The sequence below is a fragment of the Lonchura striata genome, chromosome 4, assembly GCF_050655825.1.
Source record: "Lonchura striata isolate lonStrDom1 chromosome 4, ASM5065582v1, whole genome shotgun sequence".
Lineage (NCBI taxonomy): Eukaryota > Metazoa > Chordata > Aves > Passeriformes > Estrildidae > Lonchura > Lonchura striata.
This window is the reverse complement of record NC_140706.1, coordinates 58,224,237-58,245,914: the sequence shown is the minus strand read 5'-3', so window position 1 is coordinate 58,245,914 and position 21,678 is coordinate 58,224,237. Positions and strand designations below refer to the sequence as shown.

Here is a 21,678-nt window from a genome sequence, read left to right as displayed (position 1 = left end):
AGCTGCCAATCGGGACACGGGGGATCCAGTGTGGAGTGGGTCCGTGCCCTGTATGGAGGCTGCGATTGGCTACCTGGCAGGGGAGCCAGGGCAGGGCGTCCAACCGGGCGGTGCGGGATCCTTTCGGGAGGGGCGGCGGGACAGGTGCTGGCGGGCGGGGGGCTGGGGCGCAGGGGGTGCGGGCGAAGGGGCGGCTGCGGGGCAGCGCGGCCGCGGCGGTGCGGCGCGGTGCCGGCCGGCTGCTAGGTGGAGCCCGCGTCCGCGCAACCCAGATCCGGGCCCTCGGCGCTCCCCCGCCCCTCGGCTCGCCGCCCGCCCGGTTCCGTGCGGCCGCCGGGCAGGGCAGCCGCGCCGCCCGCCGCCGCCGCCTCCTCCCCGGGCCCCGTTCCCCGTTCCCCGCTCCCTGCCCGGCCCTGCGGGGGACGCGGGTGCCGCGGGTCCCGCCGGCCCGCAGCGCGCTGCCCGTGTGCGGAGCGTGTGCGCTGTGCCGTGCCGTGCCGAGCCGGCGGAGCGGCCATGCGGCCCCCCCGCGCCCGCTGAGCACCGCGCGGGGCGCGCCCGCCCAGCCGCCCCCTCCGCGCCCGCGGAGCCGCCCCCTCCGCCCGCCCGCGCCGAGCCGCGCCGGGGCTGCCGGTCTCCGCAGCGGGAGGAGGAGGAAGAGGAGGAAGGATCCAGGGTGTCTGCGGAGCGCGGGGGGCTGAGGACCACCCGCCTCCCTCTGCGCGGGCGCCTTTGTGTCCCCCAGCCTCGGCGGAGCGAGGGGCCGCGGGCAGGGGAGCGGATGCAAAGAGCGGCTGGTACTGGAGGGGAGAGAGAGAGAGAGAGAGAGAGAGAAAGGGGGATGGTGGAAGATTTCTCTCCTTTTATATTTTTTTTTTTTTTGGTGGTCTCTTCGGCAGCGGCTGTTCTTCCCCAGCAGCAGCAGCGGCGGCGGCAGCAGCAGCCCAGGCAATGACTCTGCCGCATCCGAATCGCCTGGCCGGTGGCGCCGGCTCCGGAGACTTCACCTTGCTCTGAAGTTGCCCACCTGGAGGAGGTAAATCGGAGCGGGGCTTTCGTCCAGAGGGGTCGGCAACGGCGGGGAAGAGGAGGGAGCGATCGCCTCCCCCATCCCCACACACTCTCGTCCTCCGGGAGGCAGCTTGTGTAGCAGAAGAACACGGCAGAAAAGGAAAGACTTTTACTTCTTTTTTTTTTTATTTATTTTATTTTTTTTTTTAAATTTTTCCTTGAGGGACGTCCGTGCTTCTCGTCCGGCCCCCTTTTCCTCCTGGCTGGAGGCTTTGGTACTGTGGCCAGGTCTGCTTCCTACTCCCACCCCTGGTTTTAATGGCTGGATTGTGGCAGCAGCTCCCTGCTGCAGGTTGTTGAGGATCTGATGGGGACTCGCATCTCAGGAGCCGGAGGTGATTAAAGGTAACTAAACCAGCGGATGGATGCTCAGCAGCCCTTGCCTGGCCCTCGGCTGCTCCCTTGCCCGCTTGCGTTGGGATGAAGGGTGCCGGCCGCCCTGGGCGCACGCTCGGAATGAATTGTGCTATAATAAGGGTAGTTTGTCTTCAGGGAGGCTGGATCCTCCAGGTAACGGGGGAGCATCTCTCTGGGTCTGCATGCTGGGCGACAGTGGAGACAACGGGTGTGCATCTTGTTTGGAAATGCCTTGTAGGCTCCAGACTGGTTTGGCTGTGGGCAGCTAGGGTGGCAAAGGGAGTGAGGAGATGGAGGGGACCTGGTAGGTTTTGTTCTTGCTCTCCCTTGTTTTTTTTTTTTTTTTTTTTCTGTGAAAGGCACCACGTTGGACTGAGGGGTTTGCTGGTGTTACACTGAGGAATTCGTGAGTTTCATTATGTTTCCTCAATCTCCCCCCATTCTCCCCCCCTTCCCCCGTTTTCATGCCGACTCCTTCGTGGATCTGCGTTGCTGTTTAATAGCTGAAGGGTTCCTCGAGAAGCGATTGCTTTATTGGATATCAGGGGCCATGAGTGGGGAGGATGTTGCCGATTTGGAGGTGTGTGTTGGGGGCCGCCTGCAGTGGAGGTGAGGCGTAGGGTAGAGGTCTGAATCCAGCAGCCCCGGGTTACAGGTAGACGCGAGGAGCTTCGCCTTCCCGTGCAGCCGGGGAGCGGAACGTTCGGTGCAGGTAGGGATGTGCAGAGCTCCCACCTCCTGCCCGTGAGCCTGCGTTTGCTGGCTCTTGTCAGTATAGGACTGGCGTTTGTTTTGAGTATGGGCCGATATGTAGAGCTGGAATTGTATTTTTAATGCCTATTTCCTTTTTACCCTTTGTTTATTTGCTCCCTTAATTATTTATTTGTGTTTCCCTTACAATCATCTTCTGACCGCGTAACTTGGAAGTGCCGGTTGTAAGGCTGATGGCAGGGAGGAACCATCAGCCGGAGAGCAACCCTGCTTCCCGGTTTAAGGAGCCTACCTCCAGCTGGTGCCCGTTAGTGCTAATGAAGACGTAGCTACACTACCCCAGAGATGTGCCCTGAGTATTTGGGGGATTGCCTTCAAGGACTGAGTTTGATCAGCAGCCTTGCATCCAGAGTTGTCTAAGGAAGTAACGCTGACCTCCAAATACATTTAGTTGGGCTTTTTTCCTTACGCTTTCCCCTACAGACAGGCAGATGTGTAGTTTTGCTTGAGGGGTGGCGAGGTAGGAAAGGAGGCTCTCTTTCTCTCCCTTTCCTGATAGGCATGAGATTCTTCTCTGCAGTAGTTAAAACGACTCGTATTTTGGCTATCAGCAGTGTATTGTTTCTGCTTGTCAATTGTGGAGTTCATTACCATTTTAGCGAAAACAACCCATGTCTATTTTATTTACTCCTTAGGAGTTACTGCCATTTCCACTCACAGTTCTGGTTCCAGGCAGCCAGCTGCTTAGAGGGAGGCTGAGATGCAAGGAAAAAGGTGAAAATGCCATCTGTTTCTTGATATAAGGCAGAGAGGTAGTCTGCTGGCTGCAATTTCTCTCTGTATTGTAGCACTCATTATTCCAGAGTGTAGGATCAAAATTTTCGAAGCTGACCAACAAGAAATCTTCCCTGGAGTTGAAAAGAAATAAATTCCATTTTCATTGTGGAATGCTGCCTCTTAAGGGCACAGCCAATGCTGCCTGCTTGGTATTGAGTAGTAGCATGTGCTTTGTAGAGCTCATTTATCATCATTTCCAGGGGTTTGCAATACGAACAGGCTTCTACTGTGCATTCATTAGGGAGAATTCTTCCATGGAGCTTTTCATGGGAGTAAACCAGGTGTTACAGGTTAAAATGGGCTGCTGTCAAAAAGTCTGCAGTTGTCACTTTAGATCCATGCCAATGTTGGGTGACAAAGTTCAGGTTAGGGCTCCATGGTAAAGCTGTATATTTTTCCTAAAGATTAAATTGCTCTGAGAGAACAGGAGTCAGTCCCTCTTGTTGTGGTTAAGGCTGCTCCAGTTCCTGCTCTTTAAGAGTACTTTAAGAGTACTTTTTCCTTATTTAGGCTTGATTTACTATAAAGTGACTGCTGTCTTGTTACCTGCTACTAAAAAATAAAGTGGACACAAATCTCTGGTGTGTTTATTTACAAAAGGACTGAAGTTTCTATAAAGCTAGTCTTCACCTCTGAGTTCCATACAATTTCTATTATTGAATAAGTATGTATTTTCCCGTTTCTTCTTGGGGTGGTTAGAAAAAGGTATGTTTGGTTTTGCATTGAATTCCAGAACAAGATAAATGACAGTGTTGATTGATAATAGCAAAAACATTGACTGCCGCTTTGTGGGGCATTTTAACAGTATTTTTTTAACTTGAGGCTACTGAGTTCTCATGGAGATGGTTTTTTGTGACAAAAGCAGGAGCCAGTGTTTCAGTTTCTTGGTGCCCTCCGGAGATGAAGTAGTTTATGTTTCAGCATAGAATATTTGAATTTGTCCCTGAGCTCTGCTGGGTCCAACCCTGAACCCCCCTCCTTTGTTTGCTTGGCTGTGCATCCCACAGGCTGGGATGCCATGGGGACCACGTCCTTCCTCCCCGTTTGGAGTGATGTGGCAGAGGTGCTCAGCTTGCCTATCCAAGCACTGATTGCAGGAAAGGCTTTTTTCCTCCTGAAACAGAAAGGAAATTGCCCTGTGCCTGTTGGTGCAAACATGAAGCTGGTGCTCTTTGCTGGCTGGAAGGGAAGTGCAAGCAGGTTTGTAGGTGAAAATGTAGGCACACACATCCAGCCAGCTGACTGATGAGCATTGCAGGGATGTTAGAAAAATAAATAAATAGATATTTAGAGGCAGGTAGAGCAAAAGATCAGCCAGGACTGAACAGGAATATGCATGACCTTTAGCTTTGGGCAGCACTCAGCTGGAGGGCCTGATGCTGCTTTTTCCGCGTTTTCACATTCAGAGCAGGAGTGGATGCATCATCAACACATTTATTCATGCACAGGGGGGAGGGAAGTCTTTGTAAATGAAGAAGTCCTAGGAATGGGTGATTTATTAATAATTTTAATACTAATAGTGTTAGGACTGGTGTAGATTGACTAGGAAACAAATTAATGTGTGACACACTATAAAGGATGGGTTAAAGATTGATGAAAGAGATGCAATTCAGGGAGCAAGAATGTATCAGGGAAAAGCTAAAGCATGGAGGACAGGCATAAGGATTTCTGTGCTTTAAGTAAGTTCCTTTTTTTTTCTGTTGTAATTATATTAGTTGGTGGTTGTGGAAACAGCCAAATGCTGCGATTGGAGTGATTTTGATATAAATTTTTATTTATCCTAGAGACTTCTTGTACATCACAAGAGGTTTGTAAGAACAACTCAAAAATTAATTTTTTTTGGAGTGGTGATAATCTGAGAGATAGATATCACAATCTTGATGGGTTGCTGAAGACAATACTGAAACATCAGGACAGACTTGCAAAATAAAGAAGGTTTTGTCTTCCCCTTCTGATGGGCTGTTTACTGGGGGAGGATGTACTGGTGAGCATCGACATTCTGGAGAGATGTTTATGGACACCCATTTCTTCCCTGCTGGTCCTTTTCTCATCCCAGCCCTCCTGCTGGGATAGGAATATGAAAAATGCACCATGATGCCAAATTCTGAGTGTACATCCACACTTCAGTCTCTGCTATGTCTTCAGGCAGTGCTTTCAGTTGCAGAATGGAGAGCTAGAAATTGTCATTTGCAGTTCAGTATGCACCTGTGTGTTTGTAGAAGTGTACCTGTCCCAGTAAGGGGGTGTGACATGCTGGCCTCTGACTGCCTCATCTCCTGGGGTCATGCCTGCCTTGCCAAATGTTTGTTGTGATCCTCACCAGCACTTCATGTGAGGCTCTTTAATCCCTGCTTGGGATGCATATTAGTATGATCTGTTTCTGTAGGTGTTGAGATGCTCCAGCACTCTCTGATCTCATCCTATTGCCTAGTGGCAGTGGAAGCTCCCAGGGCAGGCTGATGAAGTAGAAGGAGAACTTTGCTTTTAAGCATTTACTTTTAATTCTTGCCTACTTTAATGGCGAGGAAACCACCTCCCACTCAAATCTGTGATGTGATTATATCTGGGACATTATCTCATTGCCTGGTTTTGGCCTCCAGGTTTGCAGTGTAATGCTTGCTTTACGTTCCTCACTAGATAATCTCTATAGTGCAGTCTGAAATTCCTGACTGCAAGCTAAGTGTTCATTTTTAAGACAATTTCTCTAAAGACACCTTGGCACTACAGCTTTTACTTCTGCAGTCTTTTCAGAGAGCCTTCTGATTTTGCCTGTAAGGCAGATGCTTTTACCAGTCATTGCACCGAGCATCTGTAACTATAGAAAGGTAACTAGTCTTTTCAGGCAGTGGAAACGTTATTTTAATAGTGTTGTGGACCACAGTATTACTTACTAAGTGGTGCTCAGTGCAGGATTTTTTCAGCCTGCCTGAAATATGTGTTTTCCTCTGGCTGAGTCTTTCTTTCCCTCCCTTTTTGAACTTTTCATCTCTACTTCTTCAGGCCCACTCCCATCTGAGGGAGGTACTGCTGCATCTGTGGGAGCTCCCACTGTCAGTGGAGCACTTCTGTTAGCTTTCCTGTGAAGGGAAGATGCTCAAGAGTCTCACATGTGGTATTTTCTGAAGAGAAGCTCCAGAATCTCAGATGCGGAATCTTTTCAAAAGCATCCCCTGCCTCAGCATCAAGTTTCTAGCAATTGTTTTGTAACATCTTTGCCAGAGGTGGCATTTTAGGCCAAACAAAGCAATGAACACAGAGGAAGAGTAGAAATCTGTGTACACTTCTAAAATGTGTTTGAGAAAGAAGTCCAGAGTTAAAATCAAGACACTTTTGTTTGAGGCTTGACAGCTTTGAGTTTCAAGGGTCATGAAATAGGCACCATTCTGAAGAAAGCAAAGAGGAGTTTGGCAGCTATCCCAGTTAGGCAATATGAAGTTGTAGATTTTGTTTAAATGCCTAAGAGTAATAAACCTTTACAGAGCATCCATTGGTACTCACTCTGCCAGGATTTTTGAAAATTATTTTTTTAAAGCATATTAGTCAACATGTAAGTAATTACACAGGAATTATTTCAGTGGCTACAAACCTAATGCTTCAGAGGCCTGTAGCACAACTCCGATTCATTACAGTGGGTACCTGTCAAGGAACAGCTTTGAAAAATTATGCACAGTGTTTTGAGTAGTTTGGTATAGCTTTGCTGCTATTAATTGTAAGAGCTTTACTGATTTGATTGCAGTTGCATTGATTTATATCAGGTAAAGTCATTGATTTTGAACTTTGGAATGGAGCTATGTGTTTCTAAGAACAAGGTGTCATAAATACAAAGGACCAACGTGAGTGTTGTCTTACAGCAATGCAAAGTTAAAATGAAATGCAGTAGGACTCTCTGTACTGCTGTAGAAGTAATGCTTAAAATTTATCTGTGAATTGCCCTACTGCAAAGTCCTGGTCAAAAGTGCCAGCATTGTACAGCAGTGTTCTGAAAGGAGGTCTAGTCTAAACCTGGCCCCTTTGGGTAAGACTCTTAGTGGGTTTATACCAAGGGCAAGTAATTAGTTTGTGAGAGTCACTGCACACAATATATGAGTTTTTACAGTAAGTGCCTTTGCCACTGCCTAGAAACCAAAAATCTACTTACAGAGGTGAGGCCACTACATCAATGAACACTGTTTAAAGTTTGGGGAATAGTAGCATTCTGACTAATATGGTCTTAGAACATCTGTTTAACATGAGCAGGCACATATACAGACATATAAATACCATGATCTGGGGAACAGACCCAGTTCTGATTTTTTTGTCAGACTTGGGGAAATGAAAAAGAATTTGGCTTTAGGTGAAATCTGAGAATTGCATGTATACCCAAAACATATGTACCCACATGTGTATGCCCGTATGTGTGTATACACTGGGTTTGTTTGTGAAATGATGATGCTGGTGCATAGAGTTGTTTGTTTTTTTTTTGTTTTTTTTTTTTTAATTGTCTTGCTGGAAACTCTAAATTTATTTTCTGGTTATTTTTTGCTAGGTGCAGTAATGGACAATAACTTGTGCATGGGCCTGCAGTTGTAAAATTTTAACTGAGTTGCTTGGTTAATAGTCCAACACCAAAACAGAACAACCACAATTTTAAATGTGGTGAGCAGCCACATGTTTTATCAGAGTCAGTTCTGGCCCTTGCTTATTTGTTGTAGCAGGCTTTTTCCATTCTGAAATTGCTGATCCCAAGCTTACCTTAATGAGATTTTTTTTCATTGCCCTCAGAGTGAGGAAGAGAAGCTTCACTGTGTTGCAGAAGTGCTGTTAGCAGCATACTTGGGAATGTCAACATTTTCCTTCGAGCAAGGAGTAAGGGGCATGTTAGCTACAAGTGTACTGCCTAACTTTGGGCAGGACTAGTTTAGATGGGGAGTTTAGTCCAGAAGAGCTCAGCACTAGGAGCTGCTGAGCTGTTTACTGGCTTTTTTTGTGCTAAAGCCGGTGTGTTGTGTTGGGAGGACACCAGGAGACAAGGGGGCCCTAAGCAGAAGCAGTGACCCTGTTCTGTTTGACTGGTGGGTCTCTGTTTGTGAGCCCTGCAGAGGCACTGCCCTGCCTTGCTCTTCAGTGTGGCAAACCAAGCCTTGGCTTAAGCCCATGAGAATAGGGTAGGGATCCAAGCCCAGTTTTTGATGTTCTGCATGGGTGGGTACCTTGAATACTCAAATGCATTCCCGTGACAGCTGACCCTGTAAGGACATTTTCAGTAGCTCTCTGGATTTTTTCTCTTTTTTTTCCCCCTTCCTTTCCCCCACAATTTTATTTTATTTATTTTTATTTTATTTTTATTTTTTTCTGTTCTAAAGACTGCTGAAGGAAAGGAAAAAAATCACCCTTTGTAGCTGTCATTTTGAACACATCTCACTGATGGAGACAGTTGAGAATTTCAGGGATCATGTTAACTCCTTTTCTTTTGATTGGTTTTGCATGTGTGTGTTACTGACAGAAACACTGTGATTTCAAAATGGTACAAATTCCCACCACTTGCTTCAAAGGGCGCAGGTTTTTGTTGTTTGGCTGTTTTTGTTTCAGCAAGATGTATGTTGTGGTTTTTTTCCCCATATGTGCTGTGTAATGTGAATCCTTACTTACCACTTTTGTTGTTGTGTTCTTTTGTGTTTTTGGTTTGGGTTTGTTTAGTTTGTATGGGTTTTTTTTTATGTCTTCCTCCTTTTTTTCCCCTGCATTTACAAAAGATTTTGGGATTCTATCCTGAATGGTTTTTTTATGTGAAGTCTATCTGGAGGTACACAGTAGTGGTCTGTAATCCTGTAGTAGATGGCTTATCTGGAGTATCCAGAGAACAACAATTCCTTTTTCCAGCAGACCACAGATTTCTATATTAGACATTGTTTCTCAGCTAAAGCTTGTTGGAAATGTATGTGTAATCTAAAATGTCATTCCTTTGGATTTTGGATATTGCAATCACAGGCTGTAATAGTTGGAGAATTTGATGTATCTATCCCACTTCATTCCGAGGGAAATTATGATGTGACTACTGCACTTGCAATTCCCACAGCACAGACTTCTTCAAGAAAATGTCATTTTGGATTATCTTTAATGGATGCAGGTGTGTGGAATGTCTGTGTGTATTTTTTTTTTTTTTTAGAGGAAAGTAACGTTACAATTGCTGCTTTATTTGGTACAACTCCAAAATGACATATACCTCCGTGAATAAAATTCCTCCTGATAGTTATTTGAAATATAGCAATTATGCTGCATAGAGGGATAACTTGTGACCTTCTGACAAGGGATCCACAATTACAATCATAATGTACTTTATAGATCTCCTTAAGTAGGTCACCAATTTACAGTGAGGCTTTCTAAAGTCTGTGCGAGGCCTTTCAGTTGCAGGAGTGGGGAGCCTTGTTCTGTACAACATTACTGATACTCCAAAGGGAGGCTGAAATAATGGAATCACAGGATGGATAAGGCTGGAAGTGACCACACTGGGTCATCTGCTCCACGCTTCCTACTGATGCAGGATCATCCTAGAGCACATTGCACAGGTTTGCATCCAGACTGTCCTTGAATATCTCCAGTCAGGGAGACTCACAATCTTTTTTTGGGCAATCTGTTCCAGTGCTTGGTTGCCCACACAGTAAAAAAAGTTCTTCCTCATGTTCAGGTGCAACTCCCTGTGCCTCAGTTTCTGCCCATTGCCTCTTGTCCTTTTGCTTGGCACCAGCAAGAAGAGCGAGGCTCCATCCTCTGGACACCTTCCTTCAGATACTCTTAGACATTGATGAGATCACTTCTTGGTCATCTTTTTAAGACTGAACAGGCCCACCTCTCTTAGCCTGTTGTTTATATCTCAGTAATGGGAACAGAATAATGGAATCATAGAATGGTTTGTGTTGGAAGGCACCTTAAAGATCGTCTCATACCAAACCCCTTCCATGGGCACGGATACCTCCCAACTGGACCAGATTGATCAATGCTTCACCCAGCCTGGCCTTGAACACTCATTACCTGGGCGTCTACAGCCTGTCTGGGCAACCTGTGCCTGTGCCTCACAGTGAAGAATTTATTCCATAATTGCTCCAGTCCCTTAATGCTCTAGGCCCCTCATCATCTTTCTTGGCCTCCACTGGACTCGCTCCCGGAGCTCCTTGCCTCTTGTCCTGAGGAGCCCAGAACTGGACACAGCGTTCCAGGTGAGGTCTTACAAAGGCTGAGTAGAGGGGCAGGATCATCTCCCTTGACCTGCTGGCAATGCTCTTCCTAATGAACCCCAGGATACCATGGGCCTGCTTGGCCACAAGACATGGACAGCTCACTGGCTCATGGACAGCTTGTTGTCCACCAGGACCTCCAGGTCCTTCTCCATGGAGCTGCTTCCTGACAGGTCAGCCCCAGCCTGTGCAGGTGTGGGGTTGTTCTGCCCCAGGTGTAGGACCCTGCATTTGCCTTTGCTGATTTTCACATGATTTCTGCTGAAGGGCTGCACGTCTCTCTGGGGAATTGGCCAATCCTCCTTGCCTTGTGTCATCGCTGAACTTGCTGAGCAGGCATCTGCTCCTTTGTCCAAGGCACTGTTTACCCGGGCCCGGTATTGAACCGTGGGGGACAGAACCAGTGACGGGCTGCCGGATGAACCCAGTGCAGCGATTACGACCTCCTGGCACTGCCATGCAGCCAGTTCCCAATCCACCTCACTGTACCCTCATCCTTTCACGCTTGCTGAGCTTGCCTGTGAGAGTGTTGTGAGAGACAGCATCTAAAGGCCTGCTGAAGTTGAGGTAGACGATGTCCAATGCAACAAGGGAAAGATACCTATGTAAGTAACCTTGTTTTGGTGAGAAATACAGGCACACATCACTGAGCACATGAGGATATTCCCAGCTGAGCAGCCCTGGGTTTGCAGTGGAACTGAGGCCTTGGGTGAAATTCAAGATGTTTGAAACACAGAGAAAGATGTTTGCCAATAGACTCAAGCAGTTGTTTATGCCAGCCTAAACTAAGCTGCAATTTTCCTGTTCAAGGGAATAATCTGGACCTCCACAGTGTCTGCAGGGATGTTTTAGACAGAGAGAATGTGATATGGTGTGGAATATATCTCAGAGCTGCCTTGCTGTTTATCTTACAATTTGGCAGCAGCAGATGGGGGGTTGTCTTCTCCAATGCCTTTATGCTTGGTTGCTCCCTCATCCCGAGGAAGCAAAGGGCAGCCCAGCATAACCTGTGAGCCAGGCTGTAAGGGTGAGGATGCCAGCTTTTGTTTGACCCTTTTCAAGCTTTCAGGCTTGAGCACAGCAAGAGTCCACAGTTATCCCAAGTTCATGTAATTTGGGGGCAAAGCCTACTTCAGCAGTTGTCATTGTGGTAAAGCTGATTACTTAAATGCATCAATAAATAATTATTAGTAAACAGAGTAATAGACAAGTTAGTGAAGAATACCATTTAAGTCTGGTCTGTAATAAAACAGATGTATTTTACAGTATATAGTAACATAATGCTGGATTTTTGAGCTGGTTCCTCTTACTTCTACCATAAAATAAAGGGCAAAGTGTATTTTGGCCTAGGGGTGCCAAGTCCACTCCCAAATTCTTACTCAAAATAGGTCAGTGCTGCACTGCAGTAGGATCTATAGTTAAACAAACAGATAATCACATTTTGGGGTTTTTTTCTCTTGTAAATCACTTTTCCTTTTATACCATAGACATTTGTGTGGATGGTTGGTTGTTGACCACAGAGATGTGTTTTTTGTTTCTTTCATTTATGTCCTCTATTGAATTAGCAGAGTTATGCAGTTTTGTCTGTCATACTTGGGTGGGATGTTGCAGTGACTTAATTTAAAATGAAAGAGAGATGTCTTCATTGTAGGGAAAACCATGGCTAAGTGGTGAGAGTAAGCGGGTCTTCCATTACCAGAAACTCTAATTAGAAGAAATCCCATGTACGGTTGACCTTGACTATTGAGACAACCCTCAAAGAAGAAAGAGCACTAAAAATTAGTATGCTGCCAGTGCTGCACTTTTATTATTTGATGTTATTAAGCAAACTCGGTGTGTATTTCTTTTTTGAAGCGTTTGATTAAATGTGTGATCTTATCTTGGTGAAATGGCTTGCTGGGCTGCAGACAGTGGTGTTCAGAAATGAAATTTGTTAGAGCCTCTGAACAGACATTTATTCAATGAGACCTTTCTTGAATAATAGATGTGACAGTGAGACAGCTGTGCAACGTGTTCTGGGGGTTGGGCTTTTTATTTTTTTGGTGTAGGGTTTTACAATGTGATTGGGGAGAGAAGATAATGGAGGAGCACAGGTGTGAGAATATGATGTAGGGAATTTATCATATGTTGCAGATTCAGGCCCTAGTTCTGCCGAGAATTATTTTCAGATCAAGATTTACACACTTCAGGACTTCCCTGTTGGCATATGGTTTGGCATATCAAGTGATGCACGTGTCTATCTGTATCAATAATCTTATCCTTTAGCTAGAGCTTTGAGATGCCTAAATTTTGTAGAAGTAAAAGAAATCAAAACCCACAAATACAAATCTCCAAACAGGAATTTATCTCCTGTGGTCAGTGCTGATGTAGTTGATGGTAGCTGACTCCTGTCATCAATGCTGATGCCCTTAAGCAGTCCTATGTTTTATGATAATTCCAAATCAGTGAGACGAAGAGAGATTTCACCACAAGATGTTTAACCTCTTGTATTGTGTCCAGCAAGGAGAAGAGGTGAAATGGGGATAAATATTCTCATCTCACTTGTTTTTGTCATCAGTGTGCTGGTTTTGGCTGGGCAAATTTTCTCATAGTAGTTGTTGTGGGTCTTTGTTTGGGATTTGTCCTGGAAACGATGTCAATAATTCAGGGGTATTTTGGTCACTGCTGAGCAGCTCTTGCACAGCATCAAGGCCTCTTCTGCCTCTCACCCCACCCCACCAGCGAGGAGGCTTGGGATGCAGAAGGAGCTGGGAGGGGAACACAGCCAGGACAGCTGATCCCAGCTGACCCAAGGGATATTTCATCCCATATGGCATCTTGCTCAGCATTTTTAGCTGGGGAAAGCTGAAGGAAGTGGAAGACATTTGGAGTGGTGGCTTTTTGTCTTCCCAAGTAACCCCTACTTACCTGGGGTATGGCTGCCCATGGGAAGTGGTGGATAAATTCCTTGTTTTGCTCTGCTTGCCTGCACAGCATTTGCTTTACCTATTAAACTGTCCTATGTCAACCCATGAGTGTTCTCACTTTTGGTGTGATTCTTTCCTCCTTTTGGTTGTGGGGAGCAAGTGAGCAGCTGTGCAGGGCTTGGTTGCCATCTGGGGTAAACCATGACAATTGAAAACACAATGCTTTTTTATTGGGCACAGCTACGGAGCCCTTCACCAGGGGGAAAATATTCTACAGGAGCATTCAGTTTTGAAACATTATTGGACATACAGTGGTATGTATCTGTTTTTCCAACAAAGCAGTCTAGTTCATTGTTGTTTTCCATACGACTCACAGGATAAAAATTAATTGAATGTTTGAACTGTACAGGTTTTTCAGGTGCTGACATACAGCTACATGACTTGCTTTTCCCAATATGAAGCTGAGAACATGAGTACCTGGAAGTATATTACTTTAAACTTTACTTTTCAGTAGTGGGCTATGGTGATCTTTGGAGGTTGGACGTGTGAGTTTTCTGAGTGACTTAGTCTTCCCCTGCAAAAGAAGGGAAATTCCACTTTTAAAGGAAAAGAACCCCAGAGTGCCTCTGCTGCAAAACTGTTTTGATCAATCCCCATCTGCCCCACTGCTTCCCTGGATTGTAGAGCAGCTGTCTTTACATCAGGTTAGATGGTGATTTAATGATTCCTCTTTCGAGAGGTAAACCCAAAACCTTTCTTTAGAGGAGTTGAGAGATGATGTGAGCTCCATGCCTTAATAGTGTCTTGAAGTGCCAGCTTAGGAGCCTCCTAGGTTTGATACTCCAGCTGCTCATCTTCTCTGATCTTTGGTTAAGGGGATTGTTTTTCCTAGGAGCTGGACAGCTCTGAGGACTTTATAATAACTAACAATAATGCATATATTTTTTCTCTCCTAGTGCATGGCTAATCCTACCAGATGCCAAGTACATATTTGTGAGGCTGGGTGTGAAGTACAGGAATTCATGTGTCTGTGAGCCCTGCATATTATGCCATGATGTTTGCCTGAGCTTCAGGGATAATTTCTCCTTGCAAGGTGATTTGTGTATATGGTACACTGAGAAGGAATATGGGCTGTAAGCAGGTAGCTGACCATCATATTTTAAGGGGCTCTTCCATACATCTGCAGCTGGATATGAATTGTCTTTTTAGCAGAGGCTGTGAGCCCAGAGCCAGTCAAAGACCAGCAAACATGGCTTGGTTCTGAGGGTGGTGAAACTCCATGCCATGAAATCATTATCCTGGGATGGTGGCAGACAAAGAGGAAGGGTAAGGGCAAGGAGAGCTGGGTTTATAACCATTTTACTGGTTGCACAAGGATGACAGGTGATCTTGGCTCTGGTTTTGGCTTGGCTCTTGCAGTGAGGTACTCAGATAGGCCTTGTTTCATCTGGGTCCCTGTGTGAAAGCTAGGTTATAATCCAGCCTTAAAAAAGCCCCAAACATTTTAAAATGGTCCTTTATGGAGATGAAATTTACATATGAAAGCACAGCCTGCTGGAAAAGTAATGGTCCCATTGTGTTGTCCTTAAGCTAGAAGTCAGGAAAAGGAAGATGGAAAATTCACTGGACTGAAGTCTACTTGACATCTGCTCTTCTGTAGAGCTAACTTGGTCCAAGTCACTCCATATGTATCTGTTTCTGAGCTGAGTCTGGTAATTTGTTTCTGAATTGGGAATGACATCTTGTTGTAATTTTTAAAATTTTTGTTCTTTTTTTTTTTTATGTAAATGCTGCATTTCCCCTAATCTTGAACTTTCAGTGGGACTCGAAAATGAGCTAAAGAATTCACCACTGATAAATTTTTCAGGTGGTTGTTTAAGAAAGGGAGATGGCATTCCTTACTAGCATTTTGTTGCTCCTAAAGCCAAGATATTTTTTTAAATTTGAAATAAAATTTGCTTGCCACATGTGCTGAGTGTGCTGGTTCAGTTGGTGTACATTGTGAAAGCACCAGTGATAATCCTGAGATGATCATCCTGAGAGATGTCGTGGCTCCTGGCAAAGTGCATGGGAGCAGGAGGTATTTTATAGTACCTTTTTCCTGTCTGGAAGTCACCTGTGCAGAACTTGAGGACTTTGTACTGTTTTGTGGACTTTGAGGCTGAAGGTCCCAGATGTACCAGCACTCTCGGTGGTGGAACCCAATGCTAGGCAAATCCCACATGGAGGGGAAAGTTGCTCCTTAGAGCTCAAGGGAACCCCCTTTGCCAGATGCTACAAAACCTATGGGAAGGGGATAGTGCCCATGTTGGAGGCAGCATAAGGCATAAGGTGTCCAGCTGCAGTGCATACTAATTATTGCACTTGGTGACATTTCTTCCTTTCTACTCCTGCTGATTTTTTGCCTAATTTTGCTTAACATGGCTAATTTGTGTTAGGGAGTAAGGGACCAATGACAGCCCTACAGTTAAACCTGTGGTATATGGAGTAATAATGGTCAAAGGTCTCTATGTAATTATTTTAAGTTTCCAGCCTCCTTGCTAATTTTCTGTTGATTGAGGGAAAAAGGAGGATCCTTTTGTGTCCTGACAATATCTCTTCCCTTCCAGCAAAGCAGGGGCTGATTCCTGGCTACTCCAGTTTTATCCTAGCTGGATGCTGACTTCATTTTCTTTAGTTTCTTCACTTTCATTTCCAGACTCATTATGTCAGACATCCAGGGTATGTAAAGATGATCAATGTGTATCTACTGGTGTTATTGTAACATGGACCTTTTATTTAAATTAATCAAGAGGACATTGTTCATGAGCAGGATGGGATAAAATAATAGCATGAGCAACGCTTTGTTTAATGCTGATCTGTGGTCTCAGTATCAAGATTTCAGCTGCTGGCAAGACACTTCATCATCTGGGAAGACCTGCTTGGAGCCACAAATAAATCACATAGTGAAATCTTGATGTAGCCTTGCAGTGTTTGTCCTTTGATGTTCAGCTGTAGGTGCTGGTGTCACATCATGGCAAAAATGGTATCAGCATGTGCCGCTAGAGGAGGACGAGCAGGCAGCATTGTGGTTGCCTCCATTTTCTGGGTGCAATAAAGAGATTATGAAGAGATGGATGGGGCCTTTTCATTTTCCTTCCCTTTTGAGTTTTCCCACCACCTTGCTGATCAGTTCTCATCTTATTTACATTTTAGGATATCAGACCAATGAAAAACGTGTTTCCTGTTTTTTTGTGTTGATATGATTTTGTTGTGCTTGTCTCTGTACTGTTCTTCTCAGGTACAGCTATGGTAAAGAAAGAATTTCTGTTTTTAAACTGAGAAGAAGCTGTCTTTCCCTTATTAATTTGGCTTTGGCCAGTGCAGTGAAATCTTCAGAGGGATATGGAAATGTCCCTTTTGCATGCTTGGATGAAGGCCAGATGAAGTTTTCTTGTGTGGGCTTGCTTTGTTTGTTTTCCTCAAAAACTCTGTGTTGATTCAGGCCAGTTGCTGCTGATACAGTCTTTGGATATAGTGTTTGTAGCTAATTAAAAATAGCCTCTAATTGAGAGCTGAATTTTGTGGACTTGAATTTTCCTCCACATTAGTCATGTAAGAGGTTGCCTGGATAAGTAAAGGGTGAATCAGCTTGAAGAGGCTTGCAAATATCTGCTTCATTCAATGTGGAGACACATTTGAAAAGTAATCTAGTGGTGACTCGTAATATTGCTAAAATATGGGAGAAATTAAAGTTTCATTTACAAGTACAATATCTTGTCACTTTATTTTACTGATACTCGATAACTTACAGGTTATTATGCGCCTCTTATGTATTGTATGTATATTATAATGTTATGATTAACAGGATTGTTTCCTGCAGCAGAACAATTGAGTTCTGTTGTACAAGTGTGACAGGGTATAATCCCCTTGTGCCCCATGATTCATCTGCTGAACTTCCTTCAGTCCACATGCTGACCTTTATCGTTTCATGTCTTTTCACTTTGGACAGCTATAAGTATGTCACTGATTAAAAATGATATTTGAACACTCCAGTGGGAAGTTGCAAGTATACAGCAACTTCTCCAAAATCACAATGTGCCAAAGGCTTTGGAACTTTGGAGATACCTTAGAAGTTGTTGCTGTTCCAGAAATAATACCTGGATACTTAAGATATTAAAGATATTAATACTTAAGATATTAAAGGAATAAAGATAATATGGTTTTTTTAATTACTGGTTTATGCAGAAATAGGGGTTGGTGCTTGGATCCTGCTTGTGGGTATTTTTTAAATGACAAATGCTTAGCTTTTTCTTACAGCTGACCTTGTCTCCAAATTTCTTAAGCTACTTCTGGCTGCTTTTCCACGAGTATGGCACTCCTGCAACTTTGCCTTTTTCTTTTCCTGAACAAAATTAGTTGAGCTGTCAGGTAACTAGAAAAAGATCTCAGTGAGCAGCCTGCCTTGCTCTCATGGTGTCTGCCCAGACACTGAGTTGGGCTGAGCTACAGCTGGGGAGCATCCATGGGGACACGTTTGGTGGTCGGTCAGCTGGTCACTGCTGTAGGCAGTGAATAAGTCTGATGTGGTTAACTGGCTCATTAGTGAGCTTTTATTGCAGTGCTGAAGTGTGGTGGACAGGAAATGGGCATTGTTCTGGCTTGTTTGAGTAGCTAATTGGTATTTTTATAATCTTATTCTTTTATTCTGCATCCCACTTTCGCCATGGGATCAGTGTGTCTGGCTTTTGTGGTCTTTGTTTTGATTTTGGGAGTTTTTTTTGGGATGGGCTTTTGTGTGGGTTTGTTTGTTTAGGATTGTTTTTTGTGATTTTTTTTGTTGGTTTTGCTTTGTTTGTTAAAAGCAGAAAGATGAGATAGGTTTTGTTTATCTGGTCTGAGATGTCTGTATGAAAACTAATCATTTAAACTGACCTTCTGTCTAATGGAAAGAGGCAGACACTTTTGAGACATGATTCTTTTCCTTCTCATGTAGACCTTTAAAATATGTCAGATGAATTGCATCCTAAAAAGATTATTTCTCTTCACTGACTGTAAAGGAAGCCTAAGGTGCCAAACTCAGATAGAGACATTTACATTGCAGATATCTTAAGATGGAGAAGGTGAATCCCATCCCAGGAAATTACTCTCCTTGGCTTGCAGTGCATCTCCAATTCTAATGTGAATCTGTGTGATAAGCTGGTACCTGGCACAGCAAAGCTGATCCATCAGAAAGTGCATGGAGAGGAATTTAAATGGCCCCTGATCTTCACAGAGCTTGTGCCCAGGAGGAGCTCTCACTTCAGTTGGTGTAAGACGTGCACCTTAAATATCACTAAAATAAATGCAAGTGTGGTGGCACACAAGTGATTCCTCCTGTTAGCTCCTGTGCAGTCCTGTATGTTATGAGTGGGACTCCTAGAATGGCTTTTTTCCCTCAAGAGCATGGAGTAACCTGCAAACCTGAGCAAATACACCTCTGCTCTCCCTTTTTTTTTCAAGGGCTGCAAACATAAAAGTCTGAAAAGGCAGATGCTGGGAGATGTGTCTGCCTTGTGTGAGAAGGTATCCCTTGGGTAGGTGCCCTGGGATGCTGAGCCAGTGGGTGGGAGAGGAGCTTCTCAGAATACAGCCCTAAGCTCCTGATTCCTGGCAAATTAATGATTTATCTAACAAAGCTGTTCTATGAGCAAAGGATATGTAAATCCTGCTAGTCTCCTCAAAAACTCAGATTTTTTTTTTTTCTGCCTTCCTTTCTTGATTCCCTTAGAACTGCAGTTTGGACAGATGTTCCAATGCAAGTTTTGACTGTTTTCCCCTCCACCCCTAAATCAACCCTCTTCATTTCCCATCTGTTTCTGTGCCTGTATGGGCAACCAAGCTGGGAAATGAAGCTCTAATTTTAAAATCTCTCTTGAATTTGTAATCTTGCTATGCTGTTTTCACCTGGGATCAGCTTCCTGGCTGGTTTACAGCTGATTTTTGTGTGGCTGCGTAGTAGTAGCACAAGCTGTGGGACAGGGTGGAGCTGCTCAAAGTGTGTACGATGTTTGCTCTGCCATGTTGGAATCTCTCTCAACCTTCTGTTTCCAGTCTTACTTAGGTGGTCTAAAGGTCAGTCCCCAGTGTGTTGGTTAAGTCTCCTGCCCTAGGGAACACTGAGCATGGCATACATGTATATGTGTGAGTAGGAATGTGTACATATATATGCATGCATGTGTACTTAATGCCTTTGCCCCAGTCTTCAATATTGGGGCCAGTTGTCGTCAGGATACCCAGCTCTCATAGCTGAGCTTGGTGATGGAGAAATTAGGGAAGTCCCCATAATCCATGAGGAAATGATTAGTGGCTTGCTCTGCCAGTTAGGCACCCACAAGTCTGTGGCCCCTGATGGGATCCACTGTCAGTTGTTCTGGAGATGTCTGGATCTGGTGCTGGGTGATTATTTAGTGGTTTAGGGGTTACAGTGGCAATGCTGGGTGGATGGTTGGACTTGATCTTAAAGATCTCTTCCAACCTTGATGATACGGTGATTCTGTAGATGTGTGTGTGGTATGGTAACTGGCTTAGCAAGGTGTGTACTATTCTCTTTCTTCTGTTGTTTCTAATATAGTCCAGTGAAAACTAACAGAATTTAACCTCATCATCATGCAAATTCATTTTAAAACTAGTACAGAACTTTGGAGAAAGAGGGGTGTGAGAGCAGACTGGATCTTGCATCTCCAAAGCAGAGCTATATATGTGTGGCACATGCCTGAATCCATCAATATTGCAGATACGTAGCACTAAATTCACTCACCCTGTTACTAATTACTTGTTGCTGTTTTTTCTCCACACTGCTGGTTTTAATTTTTTAATTAGGTGACTGAATCCTTGAGCAGTCCTGACTTTTGAAATGGAGATGGGGATTCTAGGAACATACAGTAGCAGTCTCACACTGGTAGCTGAGTTTTTTGTATTTTTTTAGCAGCTGGTAAAGTTCTGTGGTGCCATTGGATGATTTTGCCCTCATTAGAGGACCAAGGGAAGGCTTCTTTGGTTTTTAGTCTTGATGGAAAATGGCATATGTTGCTTTTTCTGAAGGGAGCTGATCGAAGTATTTAAATACAGAGTACCAACTATTGATGGAGCATTTAAAACTTCTGTTGTTCTGAATGAGTTTTAATGAACAATGAAAACAAAGCAGATGTTGCTGAGTGTTTACTTCAGTGTAGCTTAAAAATAATTTGTGCTTTATGGTAATAATTGTCAGATCTAATTAAGAAATTGGAGGAAACCAATATGGAGTTAGAGCCAATGAATGATTTTGTATTACTTGTTACCTCAAAAAAAAGAAAAAAAGAAAAAGAAATTGATAATATTGCTTGAAAGTTTTAGGCACTTTAGCTGGAAATGAACAATTCTGATTGAGGGGATTGAGAATGTTCTTTTCAGGGTTACTTGGTAGCCCGTAGTCCTTTTGCCTCAAGTCACTGATTCTGAAGTATATTCATGCCTTCTGCAGTCTCTGAAACTGTGTGCGTTTCATGACAGTTTTTTATGTTGTTTTTGTGTCTATTTACAGCATAGTCCTGTTATTTTGCTCCAGTTGATGGGGATTTATCAGTGCATGAAACACCTGTACTTATTTTCAAATCAGCATTGTACCCTAACTCCAGTGGCAAGTGAAGTGCTTTTGCACAGACTTCTTCCACAGATTTTCTTGAGGTCACAAAGGCATGTGTGTTCATCTTGAATAAAATTAATTAGCTTTAAAAAAAAAAACTTGGAGCAGTTTGAAGGCAGAGATCTGTAAAGTTCCTAAGTTTGAGTTTAAAATCTCTGTTTCTCAGGCTACACTTTCTGACAAAACCAGGGTTCAAGGGATTTAAACATGATACTTAATTTTATCTCAGTTGATCTTATTTTCAGTGATTTTCCTAATATTTGCAAATTTGAACTGTGAATAAATCTTTTTACTGGAGAAAACTGCATTTCTGGATAGACCTTGCCATACACTAGAGGCTCTGCTCAGTGCAACTTAGCATCTGCTTCTGAAAGAATTGATGGAGCCTGAATGGCATTGAGGTGTTGCATTATGAACAGTCTTTCCTACTGAAGGACACAATTGATTAGATAAGTCCAAGCACTGACTCCTTTATGAATACTATTTTGTATTGCTGCAAATCTGTGCGTCTCTTGTTGTGAAAACCTCAAATATTATTTTAATATAAGTTTGTGTTCCCCACTGGTTTTACAGCAGCTGTTAATATAAACTGTTCATGAAGCTGCTCAGGCTTCTGTAGTGTCACGTTAGGTGGGAGGTTTTTATTGTTACATCTTTAAAGATTATATTTTGTTTATTTGTTTTTTAAAGCATGTAAGTTTGAAGCTCTCTGAGTAGAAATGGACCATGGGGATTGGTTGGCCTAATGTATATGAAAGGCAGTGTAGCAAAGAAGCAGCTTGTTGACAGAACAATGAAAAGTTGCAGGAAGCGCTTCAGTTGCTGTATCTGCACTTCAGTAGTTGTATCTTGGCAAGGTATCAATTTTGATTTCTATATCAGTAAACTAGTATTTAGATAGCTTTTTCTATAGGTGGCCTTTTTAAAGCTGAAATTATGA

At 43.9% G+C, this 21,678-nt stretch overlaps 1 protein-coding gene across 26 annotated transcripts in view; it reads left to right on the top strand.

The window, feature by feature from the left end:
* Nucleotides 1–607: 607 nt before the first annotated feature.
* Nucleotides 608–21,678, top strand: part of ADGRL3 (adhesion G protein-coupled receptor L3) — a 496,522-nt gene continuing 475,451 nt past the window's right edge. For 24 of the 26 annotated variants that reach the window (XM_085579188.1, XM_085579186.1, XM_077782989.2 and 21 more), the window contains exon 1: nucleotides 1,229–1,416. The gene's annotated coding sequence lies outside the window, so the exon portion shown is untranslated. The other 2 variants (XM_085579169.1, XM_085579170.1) reach the window with 2 other exon arrangements.